Source organism: Haliotis rubra, unplaced genomic scaffold (assembly GCF_003918875.1).
Source record: "Haliotis rubra isolate DU_JTF1 unplaced genomic scaffold, ASM391887v1 Scf585, whole genome shotgun sequence".
Classification (NCBI taxonomy): Eukaryota; Metazoa; Mollusca; class Gastropoda; order Lepetellida; family Haliotidae; genus Haliotis; species Haliotis rubra.
The window spans coordinates 417,768-436,968 of record NW_025767285.1 but is presented as its reverse complement, the minus strand read 5'-3'; the positions used below and the strand labels follow the sequence as shown (position 1 = coordinate 436,968).

The 19,201-nt window shown below is 41.9% G+C and overlaps 1 long non-coding RNA gene across 1 annotated transcript; it reads right to left on the bottom strand.

Annotated features, from left to right (window-relative positions):
- Positions 1 to 1,473: 1,473 nt before the first annotated feature.
- On the bottom strand, positions 1,474 to 2,104 carry LOC124254834. Its single transcript, XR_006892566.1, has 3 exons — positions 1,979 to 2,104; positions 1,692 to 1,861; positions 1,474 to 1,584 (listed from the first exon to the last, which is right to left on the bottom strand). It is a non-coding gene; the product is annotated as an uncharacterized LOC124254834 (long non-coding RNA).
- Between the last annotated feature and the right edge of the window lie 17,097 nt (positions 2,105 to 19,201).

The following is a 19,201-nucleotide window of genomic DNA, read 5'->3' as shown; positions in this document are numbered from 1 at the left end:
TCTTGATGATGACAAATGATGATCACTTTTCATTAAAATCATTCTCTCAACCTTTTAGTTGTGTGTTGTTATGTCTCTTAAGTGGATTAGTCCATAGTGTGGAATAGGTAACAGGCAGTGGATTAACAGTGCAACAGACCGTAAACTATGTTGTTATAAGCTGTAGGGGTAGTGGCATGTAGGGGAAATGGGGGGTTACCTAAGAATCAGATTCTGAGCAATCACTTGGTGGTTGGAGACTGTGCGCTAAAGAAGATGACTTATTATTATTATTTTACATTACGTACATATGTTTCTTGATGTTTCTGATCTTCGGCGATTGAAAAGTAAGTTCATTCCACACATGGCGGGGTTAAAGTAACTGTATTTATGAATGTGTTGCTTCCTCATCATTCAAATGGCTGACACCTAAAACAGAGTGAAATTCATGACCTATGTCACACTATGTTTCAGTTAATGGTATTTTCCTCCCCCTGTCTGTTTCAATCGTGACTGAAGCGCGGTAGGGTAGCCTAGTGGTTAAAGTACGCTCGTCACGCCGAAGACCCGTGTTCGATTCCCCACATGGGAAGGCCATTTCTGGTGTCACCCCCAGCCCGCCGTGGTATTGCTGGAATATTGCGTAAAACTCAACTCACCCACGTGACTGTACGTGCTGGTGTTCTGAACGTTATCATATGTATTTATTAGAAGAGTTTCAAAATATGAAGACATATTTTTAGACATTCTAGCGGTTTTTCTTGTTGTTGTTGTTGTACTGTCGCATTGTGCATGTTTGTCGTATATATCCTAACATTCAACACTAACACAAAGCGTATTTGGGGGATATGAGTAAGAAACAATTGCGGCAAAGCTGGTGATCACATGAGTACATGTGGTTTGTTCTCATTATGGCCTTAACGGATTGGATACGTTTCACGGCATAAAACTCCTCTTGAACAACGGCTATGTAAATATTGTAAGAATAGTGCAGTTGAAGACGAGGTCCATTTTCTATCGAAATGTAATATATCCATTTGACATTATACCAATCAACAGGGGATTAAAAAAGACAGAGATAATCCAGTGTTTACACAAGGTGATAATCCGGATTATGCGGTTGAAAGCACAGACAACAGGAGAAAATCATTATATTTCGTCCATTTTATTTCTGATTCGAAATCATCCCACATGAAGCAGGTGAGATGCAGCATCTGCAAAATCTCTGGTGTTGATGAGGCCATTCCTAAGATCATGTTTTAGGACGTCCAGGCGACGTTCCAAATCCCTGTACTTCTTTTTCTTCAAGGGACGTTTTTGTCCACCGCCGAACTGCAACAGGCGGACTTCAGTGTGAGTCTGCTCCTTTGCAAGAAACTTGATCATTTCAAAGATATTGGGGTGCGCCTTCCCCACCAATCTCTTGAGACGAGAGTGCCACCCTTCTAAATGGTTGTTGGTGCGGGGGCCATCAGAATCATGGTGGTTTCACTATGGTTTATGGAGGTCACCCTCGATCCAGTAGCTGGTGATGTAGTCACTGATGTCTCGGCATCATGGGTCGTCGGGCATGGCTGCTAATGTGTCCAGCCACAGCTCCTCAACCTTTAGATATAGAAAAAATTGATTAATACCATGCATGATATATCTACATATTGTTTTTAGTAATTGTAATTTTGCAAAATCTTTATTACACATATTTTAATACATACCTCGTGGACTGGTATCAGTGGCAGCACAGCATTTTCACTGTATGCCGTCTGCAGTTGATGCTGTTGGGTTTTCCTCCATATACACTGGGTGTAATGAAAAAACAACCTTTCCATTCTGCTTGGGGGAAGACAGTTGCAGAGGCATTCCGTGCGGCGATTTCATAGTCCATCTGAAAGATAATCAAAGTTGATTCTTAATTCATTTTATAAATAAGCATTTTACAACACTCAACTGCTATGTAGAAATTGTTAGAATTTTTCATAAATCTATTATATGGTAGTATTACCTGAATCTTTTGCGGTTCCATCAAATAGCCTCTCGTCACGCAGGCATCGCACAAAAGTCTGAACATTCTCGTGTATGTTTCCTCTCTCTTATCTGGTAAAAAGAAAAACACGAGGGGAACATGTGTCCATCAATCATGGCATGGATCGTGTACAGTTGGTGAAAAATTCCAGGTGTCACGTAGAATGTTCCATCGCAAAAGATCGTCTCAGCCGCACTTAGATGATGAAGGTTGTCGGATGTGGTAAAGCCGAGGATGCGCTTGGCAGTTCCATCGTCTACCAGGAGGAAATCCTCACCAGATTCGGTCTTCTGGAAATCTTCTGGGATGACAAGGTCGTCTCGTCTGCTGGGAAGTCGAGGCAGGACGGCTCTTCTGGCACGGTAGAGAAGGGTTCCTGCTACTATCAAATGTTGGCATTGATGAAACTAGGGCTTTGGTGTCCTCAGTCCAGGAACCTTTTCTTAAACTGCCTATTTCTTCTTCATAAAGGGAAGGCATCGGGGCGAGAGTGGATGCTGCTTTCACTTTCAAGTTATCAAGGGTTTCCTTCACCTGTGAACAAATATCAAATGTAAATTACTGTATGCAAAACATGGTTCGGATCAGATATATTTATTTTACATTTATATTTTTCTTTGTAACATATTGATATTAGGCATTGAGAAAATGCTTACCTTCATGTCTACTTCGACATTGGGATGACTATGGACGCCTTTCACCTTCGTCACTATGTCATTGACGGTTGACGCAGTGGAGTTACAGTTCTTTTCTGTGCACTTCCAAGATATCCACTCTCGCTTCCTCTTATTCACACGGTACATAAAGCCACCAACACACAGGTATCAACTGTGCATTTGCTCGCCCAAGTTATCGACAATCTTAAAACAACACCCACTGGCGGATTAGCGTGACTCTAACAACACCTTCGACATCAAAGTTAGCCGCAGGTCGACTTCGTGTCCATAGCGAAATTTCAAAATGTCGACTTCGTGTCCATAAACCGTAACAGGGTACCCGACACACTTTAAATAACCTATAAAAGTCACAAGACAGCGTAGTGTTAATCAGTATTAAATAAATAATCCTAAACAGTAATACAGAAATATATGGAAGGATGATCTCGTTCCACATCAACCTGGGGTAGTGCCAAGTGCTGTAACATATAGTTTAAGTACGATAAACTAAACAAAGTCTCAAAACAAAAAGCATGGAGATTTTTACAACGTAGAAGACAGTAAGGTTTCTTACCTGAGTGAATTTACTGGACAGCCACCCAATGATTTGTGACTGTCATCCGTATTAGATATTTATTCCAGCTATCGCAGATAATCGCGTCTACAGATAAAACCTACGACAACGCTGTTATTGTGAACGTGAGATTATGTCATTCAGTTGAACCAAAGCATCGATGGCCAGTCGCGAGTATACCACGAAGGTATATGTGGCAGGGGATTTGACCACGGGATGTAACCATACAATACAGATACTGCACCTTGGTTCTATTAGCTTTAGAGATACTGGTCCCGGATTATGTCCGATGCTCGTTATCAAAGTGACCCTTAGCGGGTTTAAGATAGTGGAACGTGGTCAATTAGTCTGTAATATTTCCAGTTTTCAATAACATATCATGTCATAAAATATTGGTAAAACTTTGTCCAGTTTTTCCGTGTTAATATTGTGATTCAGAGCCTATTGTACACACTGACACATGCTACCTATCAGAGGAATACTGTGTTTTGTTATCAATCACGATAATGGAAGAAGTCTGTGTTTCACTGGATTTGAAAAGTTATACAATACGAAACGTGGGTGAGTTTGAGACGTAACTACTCCCTTCACAGTTTGTATGTATGACAATATGTCCATGGTTACCGCGGCACGTGCACCAGATGCATAACAATGCAGATATTGCTGCTGGCAACTAGGTGACTAGGTAATCTGAGTTGGAGGAAATCAACAAAATTAGCTAACATGATGTCATCACACATTTTAATACCAACAGCCATCCATGTGCCCACGGAGTCCAATTTAGGTGAGGATGCTCCTTGCCCAGTCACTGTTAAGTGATCGGCAGCGGAGTTTATAGGGGGAAGTTTATCACAGATCGGGAAACCCCTACCCTTCCACTACTGGGGAAGCTAGTATATCGTATGATGGTGGATGATCGACGTAGCAAATACGGTACGCATATCTCGCGAGAGTGAGTGACTTTAGTTTAACGTCGGATTTAGCAATATTCCAGCAATATCACGGCGGGGGACACCAGAAATGGGCTTCACACATTGTACCCAATTGGGAATCGAACCTGGCGTGACGAGCGAACGCATTTACAACTAGGCTACCCCACCGCCCCTCGTAATGTAAGAAATGGCAGTGACGGGAACGCTGTGATGTGCATTCTGTTAATATTGTCCTATTTACGATAAACAAAAACAGAAAACACTCTACCATTTCTTATGCGACTTGTATCGTGGTTTATGCTACTTACAGCAATATCCCAGCAATATCAGGGCTTCGAAACATAAGAAATGAGCTATTCATACTGTACCCATATGGGGAATCGAACCCAGATCTTTGGCGTGACGAGCCAAAAATCACTACACTACGCCCCTTATGTCGTGAGTTGAGTACATTCTGAAGAATGAACTGAGCGTTACAAATCGCTTGGGTCCGAGGTCTCTGTCTCACCAGTGTGACAAGAAAATGGTGCCGTTTTTTCTGGAATTCCAAAGGACTGGTGGACGACATACTGAGGAGTTAGACCATCAACGACCAACATTATACTAATCACTTAGGTATCAGCGTAAGAACATCAAGGCTAAACGTTGTGGAAAACTGAAGGATTGCTGTTCCACTGGGTAAGTGCACCTGTGCACCACCCTGCAGCCACTGTAGGGTCGTTGTCGGCACGGGTACATGTACTACAGATGGTTTGGTCAACTGTCATCCCAGCTAACAATTTCACGTTGTCACAACGTTAATATGGTTGTGGTGTTAATGCGTTATGATATTAATCCCACACCGCGTTATTCTGTGGACTCCATTTATGTTGTCACAACGTTGTGACGTAACGCTATGATGCGTCATTTCACGTCGTCACAGTGTTATGGGAACGTTATAAGTACGTTGTGCCAACGTTGTATTTTGCGTTGTCGTGACGTTGCATTTTACGATGTGGGAACGTTATGATAGTACGTCAACTCAACGTCATTCTGTGGACTCCTATCTATGTTGTGACAACGTTGTGGCCTGACGTTGTCACACCCAAGGTAGCATTCTGACGTTGGGGCAACGTCTGTCAAACGTCGGCAAAGAAAACCCCGTTGGCCCAAGTTGGATGAACGTCTGTTTCTGAATACAATTACTGCATTTGATTGCGTTACATAACAGACGAGCATACACGGTAACGGGAACAACTACTTACAGTGTCAGTTTTGGGTTGCGGAATATGGACTCGTCCGCCGCTTAGGGTACCGAGTACGTTCATGTATACTGACTGCAGGGTAGGGTACGTATCTGTATACAGAAACGTGCCTGGGGTACTTATCGTACATCACCGATCTCCTTCAACACAGTCCATCATACTTAGGTTTAGAGTTTGTTAACTTCCCTTCGTGTATAGACAAGAAAGGCAGGGGTAACAACGTAAGTAATAAGTAAATGATTAGACCCGTGAAGATCCGGGTTAGAATTGGTCTTCAGCAACCCATGTTTGTCGTAAGAAGGGACTAACGGGATCGGGTAGTCAGGCTCGATGGCTTGACTCGTCACCGTATACCAAATGCGTAGATCGACGCCCATGCTGTTGATCACTGGATTGTCTGGTCCTGGCGGGATTATTTACAGACCGCCTCTTTATAGCTGGAATATTACTGAGTGCGGCGAACGAGCAAATGGTTAATCATATAATATTGTTTTTATATGTTTCACTGAAAAAGCTTCCAGAAAGTCCACGGTATTTGTGTTCTTCTTTTAGTCCGTAATGTCGACTTACACTGTTTTCATATGTTGTGCCATATATTTACCCAAGTGGCTGTGTTCATAGTCCAGGGTTCTATGGTGAAGATTACTACATGGGCTTAGCGCGATGTTATAAGATTATGATGCACAAGTGCCACTGTAAGTACATGTACTTGACCTAGCGTGTAATGTTCCTGACCGAGTTCACACAAGATAAGAGACTCAATGGAAGCATGTGAATGTCGAAGTATGTAGGCGGTAGCCAACGTGTACACTGAATCTGAGACTGGCGACATTAATAGCTCCTCGGTCCACAGACGTACGGACAGACAGACAGACACACTCGTAGTGAATGAGTGTGGTTTTACGCCGCTGTTAGCAATAGCAATATCACAGCGTGGGACACCAGAAATGGGCTTCACATATTGTGCCCACATGGAGAATCGAACCCGGGTCTTCGGCGTGACGAGCGAACGCTTTAACCACAAGGCTACCCTACCGCCCCCACAATCATAGCAAGGTGTAGCCACAGACACAATCCCAGAAGTGGACGTAGAGGTAGACACATACATAGACTCAGAAGTGGACGTAGAGGTAGACACATACACAGACGTAGAGGTAGACACATACATAGACTCAGCAGTGGTTAGCATGTCGCCTTATTTCTTTACTATCACAACGGGTGTATGTAAGGATGAATCATGAATGCAAGGAATGCTTTATCGCGGAAATAATAAACACATTTATAGATTGGTCCACAACAACACACATCAAATAGCAACGTTTCATGAACATTCAACGATCAACACGAATTTTGTGCCACCAGCAATCATCATTAACGAGTGTTGCGCTCCACGCCATTCCGAAATTCCTGAGAATTTTGTCACGGCAGTATACTAACACATATTGCAGTCTCTTCTTCTTGAGTCTTAGGTACTATCTGCTTTCATGATCTTGAGATATTAGTATGCATGTTGTACAGCAAAATAGGGCTTTTTCTAGTGGGCTTTGTCGGGCTATTCTACGAGGGTTATGTCCGGGAGGGCTACTGACCTAAGGACGTTTAGCCACAAGAGCTTTTTGCCCTACAAATCGAAATACGGACAACTCGAACATAAATGGTCTAAATCACTTTGCGTTACGATATTTCGCAGTCATGACTTAGTCAACCACACACCAGCAAGCACATATCTTTTTAAAGTCCAGTACTGAGTGAATATAATTTTATGACGCCTTTTAGCAATGTTATGGCTGGGGACACCAAAATGGGCTTTGCACTTTGTGCTCAAGTAGGGAATCCATCCCGGGTGTTGGGAGTTACAAATGAACGCGTTAACCTCAGGTCTATACAAATGTCCTTCTACTGCTATGACTCAAACTATACCATTGATAAACCCATGGGTATTTTCAGCACATGACAAGGCGTGTTTATAAACACACGAGTCTCGTACCTTCAACCTTGTCACAACCTGGTGGACTACTTCTCCAATGGACGGCCTTGACCTACACTATATCAACACTACGAGATTAGTATCTGACGAATTCACCAACAACGCACAGTACATCTTATCCCGATCAACAATCCTCGAACATGTGTGCAGAAGTGTTGCATGTCTTTAATTGTCCACCTCCTAGTTCGACCGGCATCTGTCGTTTATTTATCCTCAACCAGGGCCTCAGTTCTAACTACATTAGCCCAGTTCGAGGTTACTGTGACTGTTTGCAACTGTAGTTTTTGACACTTTTCTTTCGGATCTCTTGTCCAAAACACGCTTCAGCGTTTGTGTGCTTTTCGTGACAAATCGTGGATTCATTCGGCAAACATCGGCAATCATGCGCTATGTTTAGAAAGACGGTCTCCCGCCCGAAATTTACTATTCGTCATAGTTGTGAATGGATAGAACTAAATATATACATGTCTAAACTGCGTTCCACTTTGAATGAAATAGCTCGGAGTCTTGTAACCGAGTTTAAACGAATTGTGACACTGCAACATCACCGCGAGTCATAAAAACACATGTATCTTAAAATAAAGAATATAACTTGAGCGGTAAAAAACCCGACATTTCGAGATAAGCAAGAGTGCCAGTCAGCTATGAATCAAAGCCTGTCAAGTTAATTTATCATAATGTGATTATTCCTGAATGTGAAATTATGTATTTTTCATTTCATGGACACATCCATCCATCTCAAAGCAAGGGTGGTATTGTAGTGTAGTGATTTTTGGCTCGTCACGCCAAAGATCTGGGTTCGATTCCCCATATGGGTACAGTATGAATGGCTCATTTCTTATGTTTCGATATTGCTGGGATATTGCTGTAAGTAGTATAAACCACGATACAAGTCGCATAAGAAATGGTAGAGTGTTTTCTGTTTTTGTTTATCGTAAATAGGACAATATTAACAGAATGCACATCACAGCGTTCCCGTCACTGCCATTTCTAACATTACGAGGGGCGGTGGGGTAGCCTAGTTGTAAAAGCGTTCGCTCGTCACGCCGAAGACCCGGGTTCGATTCCCCACATGGGTACAATGTGTGAAGACCATTTCTGTTGTCCCCCGCCGTGATATTGCTGAAAGTGGCGTGACTCGCTCTAACAATATGACTCCAACACCGACGAGACATAAATTGATCGTACTCAATGCATTAAGAGTGTCCACAGACCGTCATCAGACAATCACATGATTCTCAGCATAAGATCAAATTAAGGCTACCCGAATTACGTTGCAGCTTGATAACCCTACTAGAGGTGGTGGTCTTTGAAATTACGGAAAGATAAAATAGGAATTTGCAGGGTTAGGGGACAATGTGTTCTTGCTACTGCAACACTAATATAACAGTATTAGAAGTACTATACCATGTCAAATCACCATTAGAAGTAAATATATCAATTCTTTGAAATGCGAGAGAATTTATGGATGTCAGTTTTTTCATAATACCGAACAACAGTTATTGCTGATAACCCTCGCCTTCGTTTTGTCCCTACCAGCCAGCGCAGTCTCTTTGGGTCAAAATGATACCACAAACTAACTCCAAATCGGTTCATGATCAAACATTCATTTCAACGCAGAATGTACTAAAAACACCAGACCAACTCTGGTCAAATATGTAATAACGTACGTTTGGCACCAAAATGGAAAAGTTATTTAACAAACCATCATCATTTTGTTTTTCCGTGTGAAGTTTTACGAGTACACACACATATATATATATGTGTGTGTGTGTGTGTGTGTGTGTGTGTGTGTGTGTGTGTGTGTGTGTGTGTATGCTCTAAGGTAATTCATTCACCCGATAAAGCAAATGGCATATACTCTAACGCGTTGTCTTATGTTTACTAAACATTTGCTTTGTGCACATGGCGAATACAACAAGAACAACAGAAGCTGACAGAAACCGTAGATGCCACCACAACATAAGTTGACACCCCCTCCCCACCCTAGTAACCTCCCCAATGCTCCCCCTTCTTCCTCCGTGATAACCCTAAACCACATCTTCCTTCAATCTTAAGTCTCACTGCGCGAGGGAGGGGATTAAATTCCCAGCTCGCTAAAGTTCACCAAGTCCTCGATTAAATACAACAGAGAGAAACGGAGAAAAACCCACACTTAAACCCAAACCGCCAATGAGAAAGAAACGCTGCGATTAAACTAAAGATTTAAGATTTATATGCCCGATTAACAGAGACCTTTGCTCTGAGCTCTCGACGCTTCCCCGTGACGTGGAGTTTATGCGTTGCCATGTCGCTCAAGCTGTTAATTATAGAGGATAGGAGTCGCTTTTAACACTTTTTTATAGCCCAGTGATCCAACTGTTCGATTTCAAGATGCCGGAACATTGAGCGCATTGAAAAAAGCATATAGTCAGGCGTTGCTCCGAGCACCTGGTGCATCTTCTGAACTGACTTGAGACGGAACATAGGTTCTGGTTGACTTCAGGTCATTTTCGTAGTTTAATTTGTAATTACCAAATGATAGGTTTGTTACTGATTCTGCAGTTTACAGAGCCCGGTGCACTCGTAATTGGTTTGTACTTGCACTTGATGGAGTATGGTGTTTCGGTCAGTGGAAACTGCGTGGAACATCCAGAAGGTATGCATATGATCTGTACCACTCCCAACGATATCTCCATTTATCATTCTGTATATTTTCTGTTGGTGTCCTTAAGTCTGGATCCCGTTTATAACTGATCTCCAGCAACCCAGGTTTGTCGTAAGAGGCGACTGACGGGATCGGGTGGTCAGGCTCGCTGACTTAGTTGACACAAGTCATCGTATCCAAATTGCGTAGATTGAGGCTCATATTGTCGGCCACTGGATTGTCTGGCCAAGACTCGATTGTTTACGACGGCCGCCATATAGCTGGAATATTGTTGTGTGCGGCGTAAGCACAACAAACAAACAAAAACCATACATCCAAATAAGAGCAGATTACATTGGGGACTGGATGGTACATACTATTTGTGAGCTTACTGTGTCCCAGCGCTTGGGGTCGTTGTTCTTGTTGTCAGCCACTTGTTTGAAGAATTGGATTGCAAGAAGAGGTCCTCATATGGCATTTACATGTTACTGCTCCAGTTGCTTTAATACACTCGGATCCACAATTACGGGGAGATAAACGTGTTTTCATATTTGCGGGTATTATTCAGTATTTGATACCGGTGTATTCCATTTTCGTCTGACGGCGTTACTGAATACAGACAGTTGTAAGAGATACAACTATGCCAGCATTCACTTTCTTGGTACACTCTCGCTGACAGCAGGATACTTTGAGTGAGTGAGTACGATTTTACGCCGCTTTTAGCAATATCCCAGCAATATCACGACGGGGGACACCAGAAATGGGCCTCACACATTGTACCGATGTGGGGAATCGAACCTGGGTCTTCGGCGTGACGAGCGGACGCTTTAACCACTAGGCTACCCCACCGCCCACAGGATACTGTGCATCAAGTCATATGGAGGTTAGAACACCAACTTTCTCTCCAGGAAAACAACAACACCTCAATGAAATGCAATCACAAAAAGCATTCACCTCACATACATCTATGTTGTCGTTTATAGAGATTAAATCCACACATGCAGTCGGGATGTTTCACGCGTTGTTCCACACAATGTTTTGGCTATGTTTCACCTGATGTTTCACCTGATGTTTCACCTGATGTTTCACGTAATGTTTTACGCGATGTTTCATCCGATGTTTCTCGCGATGTTTCACCCGATGTTTCTCGCGATGTTTCATCCGATGTTTCACGCGATGTTTCACCCGATGCTGTACGCGATGTTTCATCTGATGTTTCACGCGATGTTTCACCCGATGTTGTACGCGATGTTTCACCCGATGCTTCTCGCGATGCTGCCCGGGTGTTTCACGCGATGTTTCATCCGTTGTTTCATGCGATGTTTCATCCGATGTTTCACGCTATGCTTCTCGCGATGTTTCACCCGATGTTTTACGCGATGTTTCATCCGATTGTTTCACGCGATGTTTCATCCGATTCTTTCACGCGATGTTGTACGCGATGTTTCACCCGACGTTTCACGCGATGTTTCACCCGAAGTTTCTCGCGATGTTTCACCCGTTCGAGTCCAAAAATGCATGACATGAGGATGCCACAAGCATATCGTCATAGTGTGAACTAGTTATAATTACTTTCCCTAAAATATTACAGTGCATTTGTAAATCCAAAACGTACAGACAACATATGTGAGCAAGAGGACTCGCTCACCGATCGAAGCACTATTCAGTACCTGGGGCTCCTTTCACGAAGCAACCTTTACTAAGGTTAACTTTAACTCCCATTCTTTAATATTGCACTGCTATTTCCTTAATGACTTACGATCACCTTAGTGCTTTGATAGTCGTAAGTTAATGTTAATGTATGGCACGTCGACTATCTTAGCGCTAAGAGAGCTTCGAAAAGCTAGGCCCTGGTTTGTCTGTACCAGACACGACGCCACAACACTACGTGACGTCATAGAGCAGAATACTTCCTCAACACGACGTGAAAAATTCATTCTCACATCCACTCCACGAGAAACCTGTTTCTCAAGCCTTTTGTAATGCAAGACGTCTTCCCATTGAAAGCAGTCGTGTTATTGAAGCCTGCCCTAGTCCTACCTCTGTATGGGTCAACTTGACACCGGATACCAGGTTAAGTGGCCGTGTTGATCGTAACAAGAGAGCTATCAGTAGCCTCTAAAACCCTTTATGAACACAGTGGCCCTGTTAAATGGCTCTTCTCTGTCCCCATCAATGCTGTGGTAGATACTTGTGCTAAACAAAATTATACGTCAATCTCACCCGTCGAATCTAATTACAAGGAGAGAAAGAAGATAATTTCCCAGAAAGTTCTATTGTGAGGGCAAATTACTACCCCCTTCGTATTAAACTGACCATACAGGTATTATCCCAATATTAGCCTATATCCCTTATGTTAGCCTACGCCCTTAAAATATCACGGGTTGGTTAAAGGAAATCCTATTGTTCTTTGTAAGCGGTGATTTTATCGTTTTCGTTTTTTCCAGTCTCACGCTGGTTTAACGTAAATCTGAAGCTTGGTTTGCTCTCAGTTTAGTTCTTGCTCGTGTCTTCACAGTAATAAAATAAGGTTCTCCTCATCCCTCCCCGCGGGGGATAAACACTTTGTGCCAACACCCATCGCCATCGCTTGGTTTAGGTCGCCAGAGTCTTCCCTATCGTGAAGTCAGGCGCCAGCTCAGCTGTGAAATGTAATGGGTAGCTAACGCTCTCGACACGTTGAAACACAACGGTTACACGATAAGAAACCCGTTGGACAATAGAGTGAAGATCTTGCCTGTTTGGATGCACGCCTTAGGTTAATGCAAGCGTTAGGCTTAATGGTGGGGGTAAACATTACTCAAACTCTGTGAATGGAAATCTAAATCAGGCATACTTAAAAGGTTTAAAGCTATTTCAAATAATTTAGACAAACTGGATGTGCGTGAGCTTCGTGTTTTGGAATACTCGGAAAGTAATATATGATAATGCCACGTTGAGACTGATGCAAGAAAAGTTATTTAAATAAGACAGTTTTAATGTATTTAATGAATAAAGGTAAATTCGTGTTATCCAGGAGATAGGTAGAACTCAACCCGACTGTCATTCCTTTCATAAATTCCTTTTAATTGTTATAAATGCCACGGCCCCATTCCCAACCACAGCTTTGTTTCGTGACCGATTCGAAGACACGACATTAAAATAACCGTCCAATCGAAATGCTTTCATGAGAGAGACACATTGTGTGTGATAATTAAGGGAAACGAAGATGGTGACGTCACTTCCGAAGCGATGTATGGTAACGTGTAGGTCCAATGTATTTATCTTGATGTAATTGAGTTATAACACCCTGGATACTCGAAGATGGCTCTACTCTCATATAAAATGTATATTCAGTAAACTACGTTTATTACGAACACGTATATAACGGATGTAACGTATTGGCTGTTTTTTGTCTGACTACTTGCTGTATATTATAGTCGTAATGCATATAACGAAGTACGGTTATACCGAGTTAAGTATAGTGGTCGCTTTGAGTTCGTAATAAACGTAGTTTACTATAGCGCACTATTTGTGGCCTGGTGTTCAGTTTGAATTCAGCAACCATGCTTGTCGTAAGAGGTGACTAACGGGATCGAGTGGTCAGGCTCGCTGACTTGGTTGACACATGGTATCGTATCACAATTGCGTAGATCGATGGTCATGCTGTTGATCACTGGACTTTCTGGTCCTGATTGGAGTATTTACAAACCGCCGTCATATAGCTGGAATGTTGCTGAGTGCGTCGTTAAACAACAAAACACCACCAAAGGCAACAATTCTTAGTATGAGTGAGTGAGTTGGAATGCCACCTCGAACAGTGGAAAACCAGAAGCGGAAAACCAGAAGTGCAGTAGTTCTTGGAGGAGTAACAGTTCGATAAAATATGGACAAAGATATTATGCCAACTTTGGATCATATTTAGACGGAATCCAAAAATTAGAATCCACGAGCACCATATCCCAGCACACAAAAGGCAGGCAACTCTGCACCACGAATTGAGGTGCCTTTTAGCAGTGGATCACCATTGTTTCTCTTTTAGATGACAGTATGTTTATAGTCCTGCAATGTTCCCTATAAAATTACTATTATATGGATAACCATGCACTGGTACCCTTTAATATTGCTACAATGATGTCTTTGTATCTACAAATTAAGTCCCAAAAACAATTTTTTAGTTCCTTTAATCATTTGCCGTTATTCCCCATTCAATTCATATATTCGGTATTTTGGCCATGTGGCCCAAAGTACAATAGATTGTGACGACATAGCCGTAACACGTGACAGGAAGAACACATGTACATCTTCATGATAAGGAAAACACATGTTTCATGAAAATTGCGAAAGAAGTTATGGTTTGGATATTTTTTGTATTGAGAACAGATAGACTTTTGTAATTGATACTATGTAAATATTTTGTTCGGAGATCCGCATACCTTTCACATACAAATAATACATGGTACTCATCTTCGAGAACTCCTTGATTACAACTTGTGCATACAGCAATGTTTTCATTAGTACGTTTTTTGTCTCAATAGATTTACTTTAAACGAATGCAATGCAATACGTAATTAACAGAATGCGCGAATCAAGGCCATTCACCAGACAAGAACCAACGGAATCTTACACGTTTGCATCCAACGCTAACGACATAAATCCAAGTTCGTGCACTCAGTGGCCAGCTTGTCAAAAAACAGACACAGGCAAGATATGCGAGTCTCTGCGTTGTTGTGAATGAAACTCCGGGCATTCTACTAGAGTATCGGAGCTTGTTCGTTTATCAGTCTTTGACGGGTCAGGGAGTGTGCAAGAAGGTGAAGGTTAAGCTAGAAATCCAATCTGACAATGGATATAGACTGCAAGCATGTGACAGTGTTACGGGCTCAGAACTATACCCTTTCGTCATGGTTGATCTTGAAGAAAGATTCCAGCGTTCCGTTTTTAAATGACTGCTATCAGTTTGGCGCCATTCAGTTTATACAAATCAGCCTTGGAAACAACAAACCGCGTTTATCATGGTAACAATCCCAATGAAATCGGAGGTTAACAAATTTCCCACTTAATGAACAATGGGTACGGATTCTGTTGTATTCGCTGGACAGGGTATCATGAATCAGAGTGAGTGAGTTAATATCAAAACAACCAGCGCTGTGATTGATTGGTTGATAGGGTGGGTGAGTGAGTGGGTGAGTGAGTGAGTGGGTGAGTGAGTGAGTGAGTGAGCAACGTTTAGTGACCCTTTACACCATGAAGAAACGACCCCATGAAGAAACGAACTTGTACCTAAACTTGGACGAATCAGTGCAATATCCACTTGACTACCCTGCATCATTCGTTGACAGTACTGTTTGAACACAACCATGGTATATCCGCTGATGACGTTTTATACAATGAGTCGTATATATATTGTTTATTTGCGTTTTGAAATATTGTGATGAGAATTACTTCAGTTCAATGATAAAGTAACGTTAAATCCAACAACACCATATCCAACAACCTCAGTGTGCACTTTCATAAACCCTTTGTAAATATGGTAAACAAACCCTAAAACATGCCATTATAGCGTCTTTTGTGAAATTTTACGACTTTATTAGGCAAGGTGATGGTAATGATATAAAGACGCTTTGTAGGTAGGCTGCCTCAAAGTCTACATCTTCTATAGGTTCCTTTAAAAGACTACTTGTTGTAATCAGGTGCAGCGCCGTGTAAATAACACGGGTACCTGCTGAGTTGGCAGTAGTGACACAATAGACACAAGATGACACAATGCTATATATATCACCTTAGTGAGTCAGAACAGCGTGACACCTGTACAGGTAAAAAGGCTGAAGAGGGTAGAAACTGCACCGAGTGACAAGGCTAGCATTGCGAGATAGATAATTCTTTGTACGCAACCTTGAGTGTTAAAGAATATCCGCGTTGTCCACGAACCTCTGTGTATGTTGTTGTGGTCGAAGCCTTGTACTCACACGGAGTGATAGTCCTTGTCGTAGAGGGCGGCGGGTGGACATGCAGATGCAGCTGCGTTATATAACCTATTATTGATTGACTGATTTGGTTCATCGATTGAGCGAAATTTCATTAATGGTTGGCTGGTTCGGTGAGTGAGTGAGTGAGTGTGTATGGTTTTACGTCACTTTTAGCAATATTCCAGCAATATTACGGCGGGGGGCAACAGAAACGGGTTTGACACATTGCACCCATGTGGGGAATCGAACCCGGGTCTTGAGCGTGACGAGCGAACGCTTTGACCACTAGGCTACCCCACCGTTCCTTGAGTGGTTGAGTGAGTGGTTGAGTGAGTAGTTGAGTGTTCCAGCCTGACGATAATGTAGAGACTCACGCCATACTACGATCAAGTCAAATCTCGGACCTACCTTCGACAGTAAAACACTCTGTGAGATAAACATTGATTTTTCATAGTTTTTATGTTAACTTTACAAATAATAAAAAATATTTTTTCATTATGGCAAACAATCGCCTGTTTCCGCAAACTCAATTTAAACAATACTGACTTGAGGACGATTTTCCGCCACCTGAAATTTATGCCCCCAGGTAGGAAACGATCTGACAATACCGCCAGGTGGGCTTAGTGTGATGAGGGGGACGACATTAACGCGCGGGGACTTATCTGTTGTTGTATCACACAGACACGATACTCGGATAACCTTTACTTGGAAAATAGGATGACATTTTAACATCAAAGACTTGCGTAATACCGCGGATCAGACACAACTCCACGCCACAAAACACTCATTATGCGCAGCTTCCGCTGCTACCGTTGATAACCTGCGCGATATCAAAATTCCTTTTTGTCTGTTTTTCACAGACAGTTATGAAACCATGTTCCCGAACTATTAAAGGGCGCATTTTTCTTGATATTTACATTAAATTAATGTTTATGTGCAAAAGAACTCGTTTTCGATCAGAGTAAAGTATAACAAAGAAACATAAACTAGTGTTCAAAAGAAAGTACACAGTGTGTTTGACCAAACTTGAAAAGAAAAACACATCAATTTATGTTTACTGCAGAGAGTGAGTGAGTGAGTGGGTTTTCGAGAAGATTGATATATGTGAATGCGTGAATGGTTTTATATATTAAGCATGAAGTTTACACCAAGTAATACAACGTGTGAATGAGCGAATGAATATCAAAACAACGATTTGATACCAGGCAAACGACACATGAAATGTGCTTCGTCCAAGCCAAATATTACAAATACAGTGAAAACGTCTATTATCGAATAAATGTTTATTAAACAGATTAACAAATATCAATCTTTGGATGGCAATTCTAAGTGATGCACTTAGGGAATTAAGAAGATGCATGGATGCCAACTTCTTAATTACGAGGAACTCGATGTTTCGGAGTACATAAACTACGGTTATAATCAACTCAGAGGGACCACACCCTTTTTAGTTCCTTATACCCGCAGTTCGTTATACCCGCATTTCGACTAAGATGTACAGGAATTGAACGGGACCAAACCCAACTTCGTCACATCTGATAGTTCGACACGAGCGTGTTCGGTTATAAACTTAGTTTACTGTGTATGAGTGAGTGAGTATGGTTTTACGCCGCTTTTAGCAATATTCCAACAATATCACAGCAGGGGACACCAGAAATGGGCATATTGTACCCATGTGGGGAATCGAACCCGTGTCTTCGGCGTGAAGTAGGCTACCCCACCGCCTCTGATTGTATATGACTGACAGTGTGCATGTATAGGCTGGTTGCAGCAGTTAGCAGACGCACCGAGAAGCTCATAATGATATACTATATTAATATATATAATATACATAATGTACTTCTACTCCTTAATATCTCTTAGTGAAAACTATGTATATGGCCATTGGCCACAGTAGGTCTGTAAAATATGGTCAGTTCGTACCGGCATCCTATAGTACGACCTGTTGTTAAATCCATTAATGGCAAATCCACATTTTCAAAATGTATAATTAAGGATCAAGCTAAAAAGGAACATCTTATCAATAGAATTCACGTCCTAAAACAGACAACCACGCACAGTACTTTTTAATATTCAAATACACGCAATGGTGAGGGCACACTCAGCTCCTTCTATAACAATTAAAGCGAATTTGAAGTCAACTCAATATTTAATTCTGTATTTGACCGACGGCCTTAATTGTAGTCAAACTAATTTCATTGATAGTTGAAAGTCAGTTTTCTACTCCGCGTAGAAAACATAAGAGCCTTGGTTGACAAACGATTTCTTTGAAGAGAGTTGAAGAAAATCCCCGATGTCACATCAAGTGTTCGCTTTGTCTAGTCTCAGAGGATGCTGACCATGATAACGAGGTGGAACAACTTCGCAGTCAGATGAAAAGACGGGGCTGACAATTCACTGACGACACTGTTTTGAAGATGACTTCCTTTCGTTAATTAATACGGATGAATAAAAATTGTTGAGAGTTCAACACATGGTTGAGATACAGTGGGCCATCATTAAATGATTGTTTACAGTGAACGAATATGCTGACAATGGTGCATGGAACAATAAATGCAATTTATGATTATTTTGTTTGTTGTTCAACGCCGCACCCAGCAATATTCCAGCTATACAAGCACACTTTATGGTTACTAGAATAAACTGTTAAATGATAAGTAGACGTAAAGATTTCATACAGCAAAGTATACTCTCCCCAAAAAAACGCATCATGAAAATAACAATTTCATGTAGCAATGAAATAAAACGTGATTCATTTTGCAAAAGGTTTTGCACTGTTTATGAGTCCTATGGTGTTTATGTTTTGAAACATCACAACAAAAGGCACCATCCGTAAAATACCCGTATTTAACAGCATGATTTTCAATTTCGGCGTGTAGTGTCACAGAATACACAATTCACATGCAATGCACGTGAAAGTTGGGGATCAGATAGTCTCAATGATGGGTATAAAAGGTTGATCGCTGTCTGTCGATTATTCACTGTATTTGGAATATTGTTGACGAACGCAATATGCCACGTCTAAGTGAAGCCACCCGTCATATCGTCATTGGTTTGCTTGAAGCTGGCCACTCTCAACGTGCAGTTGCCCGACGCATGAATGCTCGCCAAAGCACCATTTCACGGCTCTGGGAGAGATATCGCCGTCAGAATTCGGTAGCAGATGCCCCTCGTACTGGGCGACCTCGAGCGACAACAACATCGTCGACATCGAGTTCAATGGTGCACCAACGTT